This window comes from Quercus robur, chromosome 5 (assembly GCF_932294415.1).
Source record: "Quercus robur chromosome 5, dhQueRobu3.1, whole genome shotgun sequence".
In the NCBI taxonomy this organism is placed as follows: domain Eukaryota; kingdom Viridiplantae; phylum Streptophyta; class Magnoliopsida; order Fagales; family Fagaceae; genus Quercus; species Quercus robur.
In genome coordinates, this window is record NC_065538.1 from 64,489,324 (window position 1) to 64,505,679 (window position 16,356).

The 16,356-nt window shown below is 30.5% G+C and overlaps 1 long non-coding RNA gene and 1 pseudogene across 1 annotated transcript; one reads left to right on the forward strand and one right to left on the reverse strand.

The window, feature by feature from the left end:
• Positions 1–6,545, forward strand: LOC126728545 (fatty acyl-CoA reductase 2, chloroplastic-like; annotated as a pseudogene).
• A 2,435-nt stretch (positions 6,546–8,980) lies between these two features.
• LOC126726675 (uncharacterized) lies at positions 8,981–11,214 on the reverse strand. The gene is made up of 2 exons (XR_007656025.1): positions 10,998–11,214; positions 8,981–10,390 (listed from the first exon to the last, which is right to left on the reverse strand). It is a non-coding gene; the product is annotated as an uncharacterized LOC126726675 (long non-coding RNA).
• Between the last annotated feature and the right edge of the window lie 5,142 nt (positions 11,215–16,356).

Sequence of the window (16,356 nt, forward strand, 5' to 3'; positions counted from 1 at the left end):
ATGAGTTTTCTCCAAAGTTTCATGTCCACGGCATCTGTGCCTTATAAATCCTATTCTAGAGCTCTCACCAGTACTCATGCAATCCCTTATGGTACTTCAATCCCTGTCCTCACTACCACAAAAAGTTATCATTGCTACCATCACTACAATAGTACCAGAACTTCTGCAACTGGAAGAACTTTTAGAGTGGTTTGTTGCGAAAACAAAGATAATGCCGGAGGTGATAGTATTGGCATTGTTAGTTATCTTCAAGGCAAGAACTATCTTATCACAGGCGCAACTGGATTTCTAGCCAAAGGTATTGCTTTCTTGTGCATTAAGTCTTACATACCTTAAAAACATAAGGATAATTTGGTTTTTTTTTTTTCTTTAATTTTTAATTTTAAGAACATAAACAAATTTAGAAACTTAATGTTTCTAAGTAGTTATGTTTTTCTTAAACTGAAAACAAAAAATAAAACAAAAAATAAATTAGTATACCATTAATATTTAACCGGGCCAGCTTTACACTTACGCTCAAAGCCCCATGTTACGTTCACAATAATTTCACAACAATTCTTACTTAGTAAGTTATTATTAGTGATAAAAAAAATGAAGTGAGTGATGAGCTCAAATTTGAACCAATAACAACTTACCACTAAAGATTTTTGTGAAAACTGTTATGAAAACATTGTGAACATAGCATTCCTCAAAAAAATATAAGCGATTTTTGTATAGACCTCCAAAATATTGAACTGTAAACAGTTTCACAAAAAAAAAAAAAAAATGTTGTAAGTGTGTTGAATAATCATTAACTATCAATTTTTCTAATAACTTAAGGCTTTGATTTAATAATGATATTTGTGCTACAATAATTTTATTCTTAAGCTCCTCAAGGAGATTTATTGATTGGCTCCTGCAATAAGTTAGGATACCTAGATTGTTGAACTTATTGTGCCCACATTTGTTTTACTCTACTACATATCTAGATTATTCTAAATATCTGATACAACATCTTGTTAGTGGAAAAAACTTAGGTAGTCGCTCTGAATTCTCACAAAGGGTGTGGGCCCCATGATGGGACCCATGGGGCTCACCTTTTTGTGAGAGCCCAGAACAGTACTCCGAAACTACTTAAGAATTTCTCCTTGTTAGTTTATCTAACATATTCAGTTGTGCAGCTTTTATTGAGAAGATGTTACGTACAGTGCCTGATGTGGGGAAAATCTTTCTCTTGATCAAGGCAAAGAATAAAGAAGCTGCTATGCACAGACTTGAAACTGAAGTATGATACATATAATGATTTACTTTTTGTTTTTTTATGTGTGTGTTCATAGTGGACAGACTGAAAAATGAAGTATGCTGTGTAAAGATGCTTGTTACGTTTTTGTTTTTGTTTTTGTTTTTTTGGTGTTTGAGCATAGTTAATTAAACCCTATTCAATCTGGTCTGTTGGATCAATAATTCAGTGAACTTGTATCTAATTTGGTACAGTTGTTTAACTAGTACAATCTAATAAAATCCAACAATTTTTAGTTACCCGGGCAACTCAAACAACTTGTTTTCAACTAGCTGATTTTGTAATTTTAAACAAATTTACCTTAATAAGTTCATTACAATATTGTTTCCTAGTTTAGAGTGTGGCGAAAATGAAAGATTTTAAAGTGAAGATAATGTTGGACTTTTCAATAAAGATAGTGTTTCAAATTTTAGCTTAGATCGCAATTCATAGGATGAGCAATTAGTGAGATATGATATAAGCATAGAATATGACTTTTGAGTTTAAGATATGTTGTTATTACTATAATTTTAAGACATGGTGTAATAAAATTTTATTCAGCAAAGACTTGACTAAAATTCTATGACATTTTTTTTATTTCAAATATTTTTCGGAATTTACTTTTGAAACCTTGAGTTTGGATTATTTAGTGGCTACTTTTTTACACCTAATTTTGATTAAAAATTTAGGCATGCCTATTGTAAATTTATTTTAATTTTACATATTTGTTTTATGATTTTGCAAACTTATTTAAATTATTTAATTTTTTATTTAGTCATATGGTTCAACTGGTAGCCCACTAGTTGAATCAGTGACAAAATAACCCAATAATTGAACAAGTGACCCAATGACCTAGCTCTTAAACTGAGTTAGTATCCAGTCGAGGTTTATATAATAACTATGTTTTTGAGTATTTTTTTTCTATAAAATAAAAGAACTTCTAAATCTTTGTTGATGATCTCAGAGATTTAATTATGGTGATTAGATTTTAGAGTCAGAACTTTTCAAGTGCTTGGAACAAATGCATGGGAAATCCTTTAAGGCTTTCATGATGAGGAAGCTGGTTCCAGTAGTTGGGAATGTTTGTGAATCCAATCTGGGGATGGATCCCTATACAGCTAATGAATCGCAAAGGAAGTTGATGTGATCATAAATTCAGCCGCCAATACAACTTTAGACGAAAGGTTTCACTCCATCTAGCTTGAATGTGCATTTCTTTTTAAAAGGTTGTTTTAACATTTTTTTTTTGTTTTCTTGGTGTTCTCATAAAATTGAATCTTAAATTGTTGTTATATATATATATATATATATATATATATAGGTATGATGTTGCTCTCAACACCAACACAAAAGGACCTTCTCGACTCCTAGGTTTTGCAAAGAAGTGCAAAAAACTTAGCCTTTTCTTGCATGTATCAACTGGTATGCAACTAAGCATAAGCTGCTCTAAAGATAAATATATACATTAATATCATAGCAATGATTTTTTAGTGTTGCTTTGTTACACAGCATATGTCAATGGGGAGAGACAAGGATTAATTATGGAGAAACCTTTCCACATAGGACAGACAATAGCAGAGGAAAGTGCCAAGTCAGAAACCCTTCCAAAATCTATCCCAGTGTTGGATATCATTGCTGAAATAGAAATGGCTTCAGATTTGAAATTATTTGTGCATGAAAATATTGTTGCTCAAAAGATGATAGAATTGGGTTTGCAAAGGTAACGAACTATGCTTTAATGTTCAATTAGAAATGCAACATTAATCAGTCAAAACCAAGATCCAAGAAAATCATCCTTTAAGGTTCCATACTTTTTCGAGGTGGAAATTATATATAAGGAAAAAAAAAATTCTACATTTTTTTTTTTTTTTGGATAGAAAAAAAAATTTTCCTACCTAATGCAGGCAAAAAGCTACAATTTGCAAAACGTGCACGTCTATTTCAACAAATAAGCATTAAATCCACAGGAATTTACTTAAATCTATGAGAACTCTGGAATCCACACCCAAAAAAAAAAAAAAAAAAAAAAGAGGGGGAAAAACATTTTAGAACATGTTAATAAAAGACTAAATGCCTAGTGGGTTATGATCACTAATTTATTAAAAAAGAAGTTACATAACGGTTAGGAGTAAGGTGGTCGATACCATACCGTACCGGCTGGTATCACTGGTATGTACTGCACCAGTACATGCACTGGTATTGAAACGTCAATGTTTCGTACTAATTTAAATACTAGTCATACTGGCCGATTTTGGGTGTTTTGGTTGGTACAGTAATAAGCTTGCTTTTTTTTTTTTTTTTTTTCAATTTTGTAATTTTTGAATTTTTGTAAGGATAGAATGGTAACTTATTTGCATTAACTTATTAGAATTATTTGTTTTCTTAGTATGTTAAAGTCTAAAGTCTAAAACCATGAATAATTTGTTCTGAATTGAGGTAATGTTTTATGGTAAACTTTTATTTTTATTATAATATATATATATATATATATATAAAAGTATATTTATAAATATAAAAAATAGCAGTAAACCCGAAACGGTACACCGATATTAACAAGTACCAAAATTTATTGTTCCATTGGTTAAACCAGTATAGCCTTCGATACAGGATTAACTCCCTTGGTTAGGAGACCCATTAAACCCTAGAAAACCTTAGTTCATGTTAAGCATGAAATTAAGCTTAAAAAATATGAAAATCTGTCTAAGAATGGTAAAGTTGTGAAAATCACATAATAAGATACTATTGACCATGGAAAATGTTCCAATGCCTTATTTTTACTTTTTTAAAAAATAATTACAATATGAAAAATTACCATAAATAAAAAGTTCATCTAATAATCGAATGTTTAAATGAACGGAATTTGCCCAAAAAGCAAAGTAGGTCATGATAAAAAGCAATGAGTTTCAATCTTCATGAGTCATGACAATTTCGTCCAGGTCATATAATTCCATTGCTAAGCCGGTAGATTTCTATTAGTTTTAACATCCATAAGCTTAATTGCAAGTTTGTCAGTGCTCATGCTCACCTAATCAATATACTCTTTGTCACTGTAATAGAGCAAAAATCTTTGGATGGCAAAACACTTATTTGTTCACCAAGGCCATGGGAGAGATGCTATTAAATAGCATGAGAGGAGATATTCCACTAGTCATCATCCGCCCAAGTATAATTGAGAGCTCCATCAAAGAGCCTTTCCCAGGATGGATACAGGGAAGCAGGTACTTTAATATTTTAACCTTCACAAAAATATATTCTCTTTGAAGCTTGCTAGAATAACGCTTTACATGTTAAATTCACCATTTCTTAACAATTATAATTTTTAGGATAACTAGTAATTTAATAAAATTCCTTCAATATCATATATAATTAACTATACCTTTCTTGTTTTCTTAATTATATATACATAAACAAATCAGAATGTTGGATCCATTGATCTTATCCTATGGTAAAGGCTGGCTCCCAGGATTTCTTGGAGACCCAAAAGCAGTTATAGACGTGGTAATTTGCTACCCTTCTTTTTTTTTTTTCGCATTATTAATTGGTTTGATATACCATACAATTCTTTTTCTTTTTCACTTTTCACTAAGAATTGAATCATGAATGCTTTAGGTTCCTTTGGACATGGTTGTCAACGCGTCCATAGCAGCCATAGCAAAGCATGGGATAGCTGCGAAACCTGAATTAAATGTCTACCACGTTGGGTCATCTGCTGTAAACCCGCTTTTGGTTCATGATTTATTCAAGTTTTCTTGCAATCACTTCACTTGTTCTCCATTAATGAACTCGGAAAGGACAAACATACGCATCAATCAAATGAAGTTTTTCAATTCAATGGACAATTTCGCCTCTTACATTTCGGATGAAATAGCTCAAAGAAGTGGACTAATGGATACAACCATTACAGACTCTAAGTTGCGAGGCAAGCTGGAAATAAAACGCAAGAAGATAGTGGAGCATGTTGTTCACTTGGCTAAAATTTATGAGCCATATATGGTCGATAGGGGAAGGTAATGTCTTTAATTTTGGAATATATGCTCACACGCACACGTATTATTGTGACTCTAATTCATTCATTTCAGCATTTGACAATAAGATGTTGAGAACTAGGACTAAAAAAAAAAACATAACAATAAATAAGTGAATAATGGGAGGTTTCAAGGCCAACCACAAATAAATTCCTCAAGTCACCTAAAGCGAGAATCATATAAGTGCTTATGACTTTTCAAAAATTTTAAATCGTCACAAGAATTGACACATTATTAGTAGTAAATTTTCACAAATGAATGAATTAACCAGGGTAAATAGTATAAAGCTTCTTTTGAAACTTGGCTTGTATGTCTCCAATTTACTTCTCAATTGCATACTATATAGAGCATTTGTCCACGTACATACATTAAAATACTATTCATTATCTACAGAAGTAGTAATAACGTCCTCTCCAAGCTTACATCTACGGACAATACCAACCAAAATTGATTATCAATAATAGGTATTACAACTATAAATAAACTCTCACAAAAGAAATCTCAAACATAAACTACCCTAATTAAGCACCCAAAGATATTGATATATATGTTCACATTAAAACAGTAGAGTCCAGACAAAGCTTAGTCTTTACAAGACAAAACTTTGCAATATGAGATTGGCACAAGGCAAAACTTTGCTCCTAAGCCTCACACACAAAATTTAGCTACACCACCGCCTCATTTATCGGGATTGGCACACCTCCTTACTTTTCCTTTTCAATAATGGGATTACCATCTTTGATCAAATTAGTGCACATCTTTAATATTCTTATAATCAATGTGAAATTTCAAAATCAGTAAGTAATTTTCTAAACTTCACCTATCATGGGCGTGACTTAACAAAAACAATAGGTTTCTATAAACTGTACTCTAAAACCACCATCCAAATCAAAGGCACAATTGATTGTTATTGATCTTAAATCAGAATAAAACTAATTATAGACATAACTAGTCTTTGTGTGTTTGCTCAAAATTCTTTCTGCTTATTTCACTAATGTTATAATTAAGCCCATAACATTGTTGCTTTCCTCTAGTTATTACTTACGAATGATTTGTTGAGCTACGGTTACAAATGATTTGCTACCAGGTTTGACAATCAAAATACCCAGAAATTGATGGAAGGCATGTCATTGGGAGAGATGAGGGACTTTGGATTCAACGTAGGCAGCATAAACTGGGAGGATTACATATTGAATGTTCATATTCCAGGTTTTAGAAGGCATGTATTGAAAGGAAGACTTGCATTCTAATATTTATTCTTTTGTTACCAGGATCCCCGTACCTTGATAGGGTGTTGGGGATTCTTGCATTTGCGTTTATTGTACCACTTGAATATTAATTTGAGAATGATAATGCGCGCATTATCATTCTCAAATTAATATTGGGATTCCTTTACAAATAATAATAATAATAAAGTAATATTGGGATGATTAATCTTGTGCGATGTGTCATGTCTTGGATGGAAGAGTACTACAATTTTTTTTAAGAAACAAACACATACACCCGAAACCTAATATAGCAGAATGGGTCTCTAGTCGCATGGAGGTTTCATTTGTTGCAAGTGACACACTCGAACAAGGACGGTAGGTTAGCTAGCGTGTAAACGGTCTTGAGTGAGTCAACCGAGGTCACTGGCATGCAGTCGAATCTGTTTCTGTGTGGTGGTTGAAGATGGTCTGTGACGAGGGATCTCCTACCAGTGTTCTACTTTGCATTTCAAAATATTAGAAGATATATTCAAACTTCAAAGAATTAATATTATTATTGTCAGTGAATCTCTTGAGATATTGAGAAACTCTTCTATTAATCATAAACATCAAAGAATATTATTATTGTCGGTGAATCAGATATTAAGAAACTCTTTTATTAATCATAAACATTGACTCACTTCAAAAAAAAAAAAAAAAAAAAAATCATAAACATTAACTTACCTAAATCTATATCTATATTTATGTATATCTAAAAGTTGAAGCCTAGTATTTGTATTGCTATTTCTGTTGAGTCATATCAGTGACCATATTATTATTTTCTTTCCATTAATAAACAAAATTATTTTATTTTCACTCTTTTTATATTAGTCTTTTAATTATTCCATAGTTTTCACCTCAGCTTCCATAACATCCCTGACTTCCTATCTACATTATTTTCAACATCTCATGTAAGCTGAAGGTAATCCTAATATTTGCAGTTCTATGTTTTTGCGTGTTTGATAAAATGATCATAAGAAGTGTTTGATAAAATGATCATAAGAAGGATTAAAAAAAAAGGTGGTCATGTTCATGGAGAAGAACAAATAGGAAGAACAAATGTTGAAGACTACTGTTATGTTAATAAACTTCATTCATAAATGGGTTTTCAACTCTAAGAAAAATCCCTAAGTTGTGTTTCATTGGATTTATTGTAACAATGAAGGTAATAAAAAGAATATTAGGCAACAATAATTTTGATTCATCGTCCTCTTCTCCATTAACACATGTTAGTACCTCACTTTTGCAACCAGTGACGTCCTAAGCATCTGGGTCCCTGAAAAATTTACACTATCTCCAAAACTAGAGCCCAAATTCTTCGTCGATCAGCTTCAATGAAAAGAAAGCAAGGAACCAATATTTGATAAAGAATTCAAATGTTCTAGCAGTTGTGGGTTTTTCTTTTCTTTACCATTGAGATTTCAAAAGCTGAAATAAAGAACAAAGATTTGCATAATTTATAATTCATATTGGGATGCATCTCACCAAAAAGTGACAAGACATATAATATACATACTTATATTACAAATAATCTTTATTTTCATTATCCACATCTTCTTTGCCAAAATATAATAAACTATGTAAAAATTGTGACTCTAATAATAATATAGTAGTTTAGTAAAAACAAGTCAAAGTCCTTTCTAAAATGGTTTGCCAAATATAGAAGTTATCAAAAATTATAAGAATGTCTCTTTGTTTGCCTAGGTTTATTTGTTATTTGATGTATAATAATTGTAAAATTACATTTCAAAAATTGTGTATATGTCTCTATATTTTTTGTTTAGTCAACTTTATTAATTTTTTAGAAATTTAATATATTATTTATGTTTTAATTAATTACGAAATCATCTTTTTAAACCATGAATTTTAAAGATGATCCAATATACAAAGTCATTATCAATATGTTTTTTTTATTCAACAAAAGTAAAATTTTATGATTCACAATCTGATCCAACAATCTGAAGATCCTATAATATTTACATAATTGGATACCAATTTTAACAACCTTGTAGACAAACATAGATCAAATCAACATATATATATATATATTTATATAAATAAACGAAACGTTTGACTTTTTGTTGACCAATACCTATTACATCACGTGTCTACATAAATTAATGCCACATATACATTTAAATAAACAAAACAGTTGTGTCTTTTCATTTTTCAATAGACATATTTTTGGTCAATAAACACTTTTTCATTCAATATGCACATTTTCGGTCAATAGACACATTTTGGTATATCCAATATTAAGGGTTATGACATTTTAATAGACACCTTTTAGTATATCAAATTTGAAAGGTTATGACATTTCTTACATATATTATCACGCCCCAAACACCAAAAGGTCCAAAGCATGAGAAAGACGTCTCAAGTACCCGTAATTTTTTTTTTTTTTTTTTTTTTGCCTTTTTGACAATTCAATCCACATAAATCCTATCAAGTGCCAACATCAAGAATTATCTTGATAATCTCATAGAATATACTCTCAGAGTAAGTCAGAGTTCTAAGCATTAATTACAAGGACCATTAGCCACAAAAGAATAGAGGTCTGAATAAAACAATTACATAACAACAGCTTGTCCCATCAGTGGAAATACAGTCATAACCACTATAATATACAAAAAAATGAGTCAAGTCTAGTCTAAGATGTACACCATCTAATATATCCATTACAAAAATTCAGCCTCCATCAGTAGTTAATCTAACTACTATTAGCCACCAAAAAGCTGTCTCAAAAGATTGTTGCCTACTCTGAAAAGTTTATAAAAAATAATGGAACGAGACAGAGCCCAGTAAGTAGCGCATTAATGGGGGTGGGGGAAATGCAAGTTTCATCTTCAATAATAATAATATGATAAGAATGATTAAATAATGAAATACAAAGTTTCTCAAAGTAAATACCTTGAAACTATATACTATAATCTGTGAGCACTAACAATATAATTTCCAAAGCCATAAAATCTAACATACGGTAATTTATCATAAATATACCATACTACCACATAAACCGGTCAGGGGATCCACCCATTCACAACTGGCATGATATTATCCTCTCTGGTATGCAGACTCTTGGTCCCATGGACAACAGCCTAACCCATACCCTCAAGGTTTTTCTCTCCCCCCATGAGCAGCAGAGAGAACACGTCAAATAGGACCTCTCTTGCATGTGGTCTCTTGGCCCCATGAACAGCAACCTCACCCACACACAATCAAGGAACCTCTTCCCCCCATGGACAATAGGGAAGAACGCGTCATCCAAAGTGAAAGGGCACTGACCTAAATTTGATTCCATTGTTACAAAGACTACGGAAACCAAATGGGGTGATCACCGGAAAATCACACATGGCATGGTATTAAAACCACATAAGCTCACATGTTACATTACTTTGAAACACATAGTTCATATCCAGGTAGTTTCAGAAAACCTTAAATAATCTAACTTCTACAAAATTTGTAAGGTTTTCAAACTTCATTTTTGTCAAAATATTTTCTAACAATTTCTCAAATAATACAAGACAAAATATGCATCTTTAAATTTTTCAATACACCATAAAATCAATGATTTTCTTATCAAAGATTAAATAAAAGATGCTCATTTTTCCATATCAACAATTCATGCATTTCCCCAAATGCAATACCAAATATGATGCATTTTTGATATATAGTAAGGGTCACAACACAATACTTTTAAGAAAGCATATATCCATATATATCATTTTCCAAAATGTGTTTGACTCAAAAACAGCATTTATAAGACATGGTTATTTTCCAAAAATACCCATTAAAAGGCTACTTATCTCGCAACCGCAAAATCCTAATTCTCCAAGCTCCAAGGGGAGATTAGCTAGAACCTAAACAATGTCAAGCAAATCTATCACAATGAGCACAAAGCTTGAAATTGTATCTAACTACAAATTAGGAATTGCCAAGTAAGAACTTAATTAGGCAAGCCTAGTATTCAACCTCACATGTAATGTATTCTACTTCCAAAATTTCTTAAAACACTTTAATTTGCAAGGCATAGACTCCCATTTATACTCATAAATCTTTCAAGGTGTCATATCTAACATCAAAACCTCCACACTTTACAAGTGCTTCCCACAAGATTTTTATAACATCATCAAGTGACCCATGACACCAAAATCATAATTTTCTCCAAGACAACAATTTAAATTTTTAACTAGCTCCAAATAATCAATAAAAAATTATATTCATCATCTATCACATGTTATAACTCAAAACCTCTAAATTTTCACCATAACAAGCCTTAGATAGCCATCATTGTAAAAATCATGAACTCACTCATCAAATACATCCACCAAGACCAAAACCCATACATATAAACACAAGAATATCATTTCCAAAGCTCTTAAATCACATGAATAACATTATTAAAGCTTGGGTAAAATAACCTCAAACAAGAACATAATACCCATCAAAAAAGATTTGAACTTTTACCTCAAATAAAATGATGAAGATGCTTTGGAGTTCCTGAGTATTTTTCTGGTGATCTTGCCTGAAAAAATGATGGTGAGATGGTGTGGTTTGGAGTGGAGGCCGGCGGGTGAGTGTGTGTGTGTGTGTGTGTGTTTCAGTAAAATGAAAAGAGAGAAAATGAAAGAAAGAAAAGAGAGAGCCAGCCAAAAGAGAGAAGAGAGGTGGGTGAAAATGAGTGGATGAGAATGATGGGTAGTGGGGTTAGGTGGGGGGCACACGTGGTCCACAAAAATGCTGACTTACATTTTTTTTTTTTTTTTTTAAAATTGACGGGATGCTACATATATTAAATAAAATAACATATATTACAACCCATCTTATATATACCTTTATATACAACACAAATTATTCTAGAGACGCAACATTTTGTCTCTTTTCCTTCCCACAAAAAACTAATAAATAAAATAATACCTAATTAATAAAACTTTGTACTTTTCTTTCAATATATATATATATATATATATATTTTAATTTCATGCATTTCTTTTTACTACTCCAACTAAAAAATAATGGATTTTTCTTTCCAGAAACTCATTTAATAGCTATTCTCATTCATCGCATGAGTTTGTGACTAGTATATATAAAAATAGAAACCTCATACAAGAGCGCATGAGATCCTGCCATGTAATTTTGCATTTAATATTTTAAGTATTATAAACAAAAGCAAAAATAATGATAATTAAAGACTAATAGTAATAACTAACCAAATAAGGTTCTAGGAAGAGATAGAGGGACACGAAAATGTTGTGGATTATTAAATGAAATGAAATATTTCAGTATTACCAAAATAAAAGACCTGAGATTGACAAAGCATTTGTAAGAGAGTGAAAGAAGAATCTGTGGGGCCTCTACCACTATCAAGCCATTGAAACCCCCTATAAGTAATTTTTTTTTCTTTTTAAATTATGGGCTTAAATATGATTTAGGCTTGGGTAATTTGGTTGAACAGGTTTTTTTTTTTTTTTTTTTTTTTTTTTTTTTTTTTGGGGGGGGGGGGTGGTGTGGGGGTATAAAAGTGGAGAGAATCTTTAGTGCGCAATATAAAATCATATTCTACTATGGTTTTAAATCATTTATAAGACACTGCATACACACTTGCCCACACCATGTCTTAATATTTCACTATTGATGAGTGAAAGATGGTGAGAGAGTTGGGTATACTTTCATTTCATGGTATGTAATCTATGAACACAACACAAATTAGTTGATTTTTATGGTCCTATTACTCTTTAGCATTTAATTTTGATTTCATGATTTTCTTAAAAAATTAATCTTACCTTGAGAAGGCTACAAATGTGCAGTGAAACTACTAATTTTTAATATGCCAAAATGTATATGTTTCTTTGATCTAATTTAGTTTACATTTTCTTTATAATATATATATATATATATATATAGCATTATCCAAAACTATCTTACATAAAATATCATAAAATTATCTGTGCATCACACGAACAATTTACTAGTCTATATATATCTAAAAATTGAAACGTAGCATTTAATGTTGCTGCACTCTTGTTGAGCCACATTAGTGTCACATTATCAACCTATTTTCAACATTTTCTTTCTCCTTTTAAATTATTTTTCTCCTTATTAGTTTCCCACTTTACAATTATATATTCTCTAACATTTACTTACTTTTACCTTTTTATCTCCCCGCTACTCTATACTTTAACTGTACAATTTCTTCATCCCTTTATCTTCCTTTTATTTTGACTCTTCTTCTCCCCATTTTTTTACTATAAAAATTTGTTTTTTCTCTTCTATTCAATCCATATTTTTCTCACACAAAAAGGTGAATACTCTCTCTCTCACACACAAAAATTTGACTCTTCTTTCTCTTGATGGATTTTTAATTCTTCATTACACCTCTAATTTAGATTGATGAGTTTTTATACTTAACTCTACTTTAAGTTGATATGATTTGGTTATATTTTAATTTTTTTTTATCTTTTTTTTTTTTTTTTTGTTACATGTTATCCTATGAAATTATAGAATGATTCAATGTTATTCTAATATATATCATGATTTGGATAATTTGGTATTTACAACTATACATTTTCTTTTGAATATTCTTCTACTTATCTTCTTTTATATAATTTTGTTATTTGTCTCACATTCTCTTCCAAAAAAAATGTGATTATTTTCTCTCTCTCTCTCTCTCTCTCTCTCTCTCTCTCTCTCTCTCTTTTATTAATTCTTTCTTGCAACTCTACTTTAGAATGATGATTTTTTCTTTCTTTTTTTTTGTGCCTCTACTTTTGGATTGATACACTTTAGTGGTATGTTTTTTGAGTTATTAATTTATCACATGTACTCTCTATCCCTCTTATAGTTTTAATTTGAATTAATTTTTAGATATTTTAGAAGTGAGAATTTGAGTTCATATCAAAATACAATCTACATAATTATGTATTTGAATGTATCTATAAATTATTTGAATAATATCAATTGTAAATTTGTGGTGAGTTTTGGTTATCATGATAATCTTCTTAAGAGAATGAGAAATTCAAATAATTAATTTTGGAACTTAAAAATTTTAGTTGTAGAAGAAAAAAAAAAAAAACCCATAACAAACTGTACAAAAGTTTGAATAATATAGATCACTTGAAAAAAGAATAGTATTTCTATCTTTTATCACAAAAAAATGGAATAATATCAATCAAATTAATGCACCTAAGTTTTTCCAAAAAAAAAAAAAAAAAAAACTCAAAATAATAGAATGATATATTTGTAGAGATGGAAAATAATTTTAGAAATAATATCTCCTATACGTTTTGAAGAAAAATCATACATTATACCACGCTACAAAATAGTTGTATATTCCCACGCATCATGTGGATCTGCGACTAGCTCCATATAATTTGTTAAAACTTTAATACAATTAGTTTAGGTGTTGTACTTTTCATAAAAAAGTTTAGGTTTTGTAATTTACTTTTGCGTTGACCAATAAGCTACACAATTGAATATAATTAATATTTACAAAAAGATAATATTGTTTTGCTTTATTGCTTAGTAATAATATATTATTCGGTTGAATTCAATGAAAAGCTACCTACAATACTTAAAAGAACTGCATCTAAATTTTATCTTTATACTTCTTATTAAAACAAGTGAATTACGGTATTTCTCATTCAGTGTTTCTGAACGAAGCAATCTGATGTGCATGATATATATACAATAAAATACTCACATATCTACATATTTAGCCTTACTTTTATGTTATTTTGTGACTGATTATATAATATCTTTGTGTTGTAGGTAACAAGGGCTTTACATGCAAAGTGGGGCTAGGCCAATTGAATCAAGCCAACTTACATTCAACCAGGCATGAATTCAAGAAAAGACCAACCCAATTAAATTTAAGTCCAATTGGAGCAAGGAATCAAAGGAAATTTGCACCAAATCCAAGTCCAATTCGGATTAGGATTCCAGACTGCACTCAGTTAGTATTTTTGGCATAACTTTCGGCTCAGATGTCCAATCGAGATGATTCAAGTTGGGCTGGAACGATAACTTAAAGGGCTACAACTTTATAGTTTACCAAAAGTCCAAATTCTGACATTAAATGGGCCAAAATAGTCGGTTAAGTGAAGCCTAAAAATCTGGGATTTTCTCCAAACGAGAATTCAGCTTTTAATAGGATTACTTGAACTATTTAAGGGCTTTTTAGGGCAAAATTCAGGGAGGCGGAGACTAGTGCCAGGGCTGGGGGCTGAATGTATAGAGAGTGCGGCTACTTCTTTGGTTTTCTTCCATGACAGTTAGTTTTATTTTATTTGTCTAGTTTAATGTTTAGTATTTTATTTTTGTGTTTTCTTTCAATTACTATGAGTAGCTAAATTTATAATTAGGGTTGAGGATGAAACATTGTTAAGGATTAACAGTAATATTTATGTGATTTGATTTTTCCCACAATAATTGTTCTTTAATGATTTAAATTGTTCTTGCTTCATATCAATTGACTAAGATGGGATTCTAAATATGAGTTCAATCATGTTTTTCTCATGATTTAGGATTTGTCTAAATTAATTGAATGCTTGGTTTTGTACTTAAGAAGCGAAGAAGAACATGCTTTTGATTTTTAAAATAAGGGTTTAAATGATGATATTTTCCATGATAGCAAGATTGATTTTTAGATTATCATGTAGTAAGTTGGAAAAAATTAATGATCATAAATATATGCTGATATGTTTACATCTTTTTATTGCTTTATATATTTTGCTTAGTTTAACTATTTGCTTAATTATATTATTTGCTTAGTTTATTTTATTGTAACCAACCAATTTTTATTTAAACTAGATTAGGATTAATTTGGTTAAGGTTTAATTAATTTTCCTACGTTCATACAAGTCCCTATGGGTTCGACCTCGTTCTTGTCCAACTATACTTCGGTACAGTTCGTACACTTGCGAGTATTTTAAAATTTCACAACACAATCCTCCCATAGTCCCATTTTAAAACACAAAGACCATATGCCTGCTTTAAGTTGGAAGCCACAATTTCACCTTCTGAGCAAAGTTAATGAGTGTAGCAAGTTTGTGTGGTTGGAAGTCTACATACACTTTCTTGATAATTTTTTTTGAGTGATGTGAATGATTCTAATATTTTTATCATATTTTTTATTTATAAATAATACTAATTAAATTTATTATCACGTCAATTCTTAAGTTTTTATAATAAAATTGATAGTAACCTTTTTTAATAATTTTTTTTAATACCAATTTATAGATAAGTTTGTTGTATTTTTCATATGTAGGGAACTTCTATTGCATTACCTCCTGTATTCTTAAAATGAATACACGAAATGCATCATCATAACTCAAACTCATAACTAATTTGCTTGTCCTTGTAGCTGCCACTCAAGTATTCAAAGAGCTATTGTTCAACCAAGGTATAGTTGAATATATTGTGTTCAACTTCATTTCCACTTTGCCACTGCATCTGAGATTAATTAAACAAGATGAATTCACCTAAATAAGATTTAAAGTCGAACAAAGCAAAACTTTTCTTTATTAGCCTACTGAATCCTGTGTTATTGATATATGGTGCAGTTTGAGGAACCCCCTCTTCTATAGCAAAGCTTACATGTGATGATTTTGGCAGTATACATAAATAAAAGTGACTTAACATCCTCCACCAAAAAAAAAAAAAAGGTCATCAATTTCTTCACCTTAACGACGCAAGTTGTTAGTAAATATTATCCATTGTGAATATTATCATTGATTTGTTTGAATTTTTATTGCTTTCAGCCTTCCATCTCACAGCCCTAGCCTGCCCTAAAACCAAATCTCAAGCATGACTCAATCAGCAAGTTGGT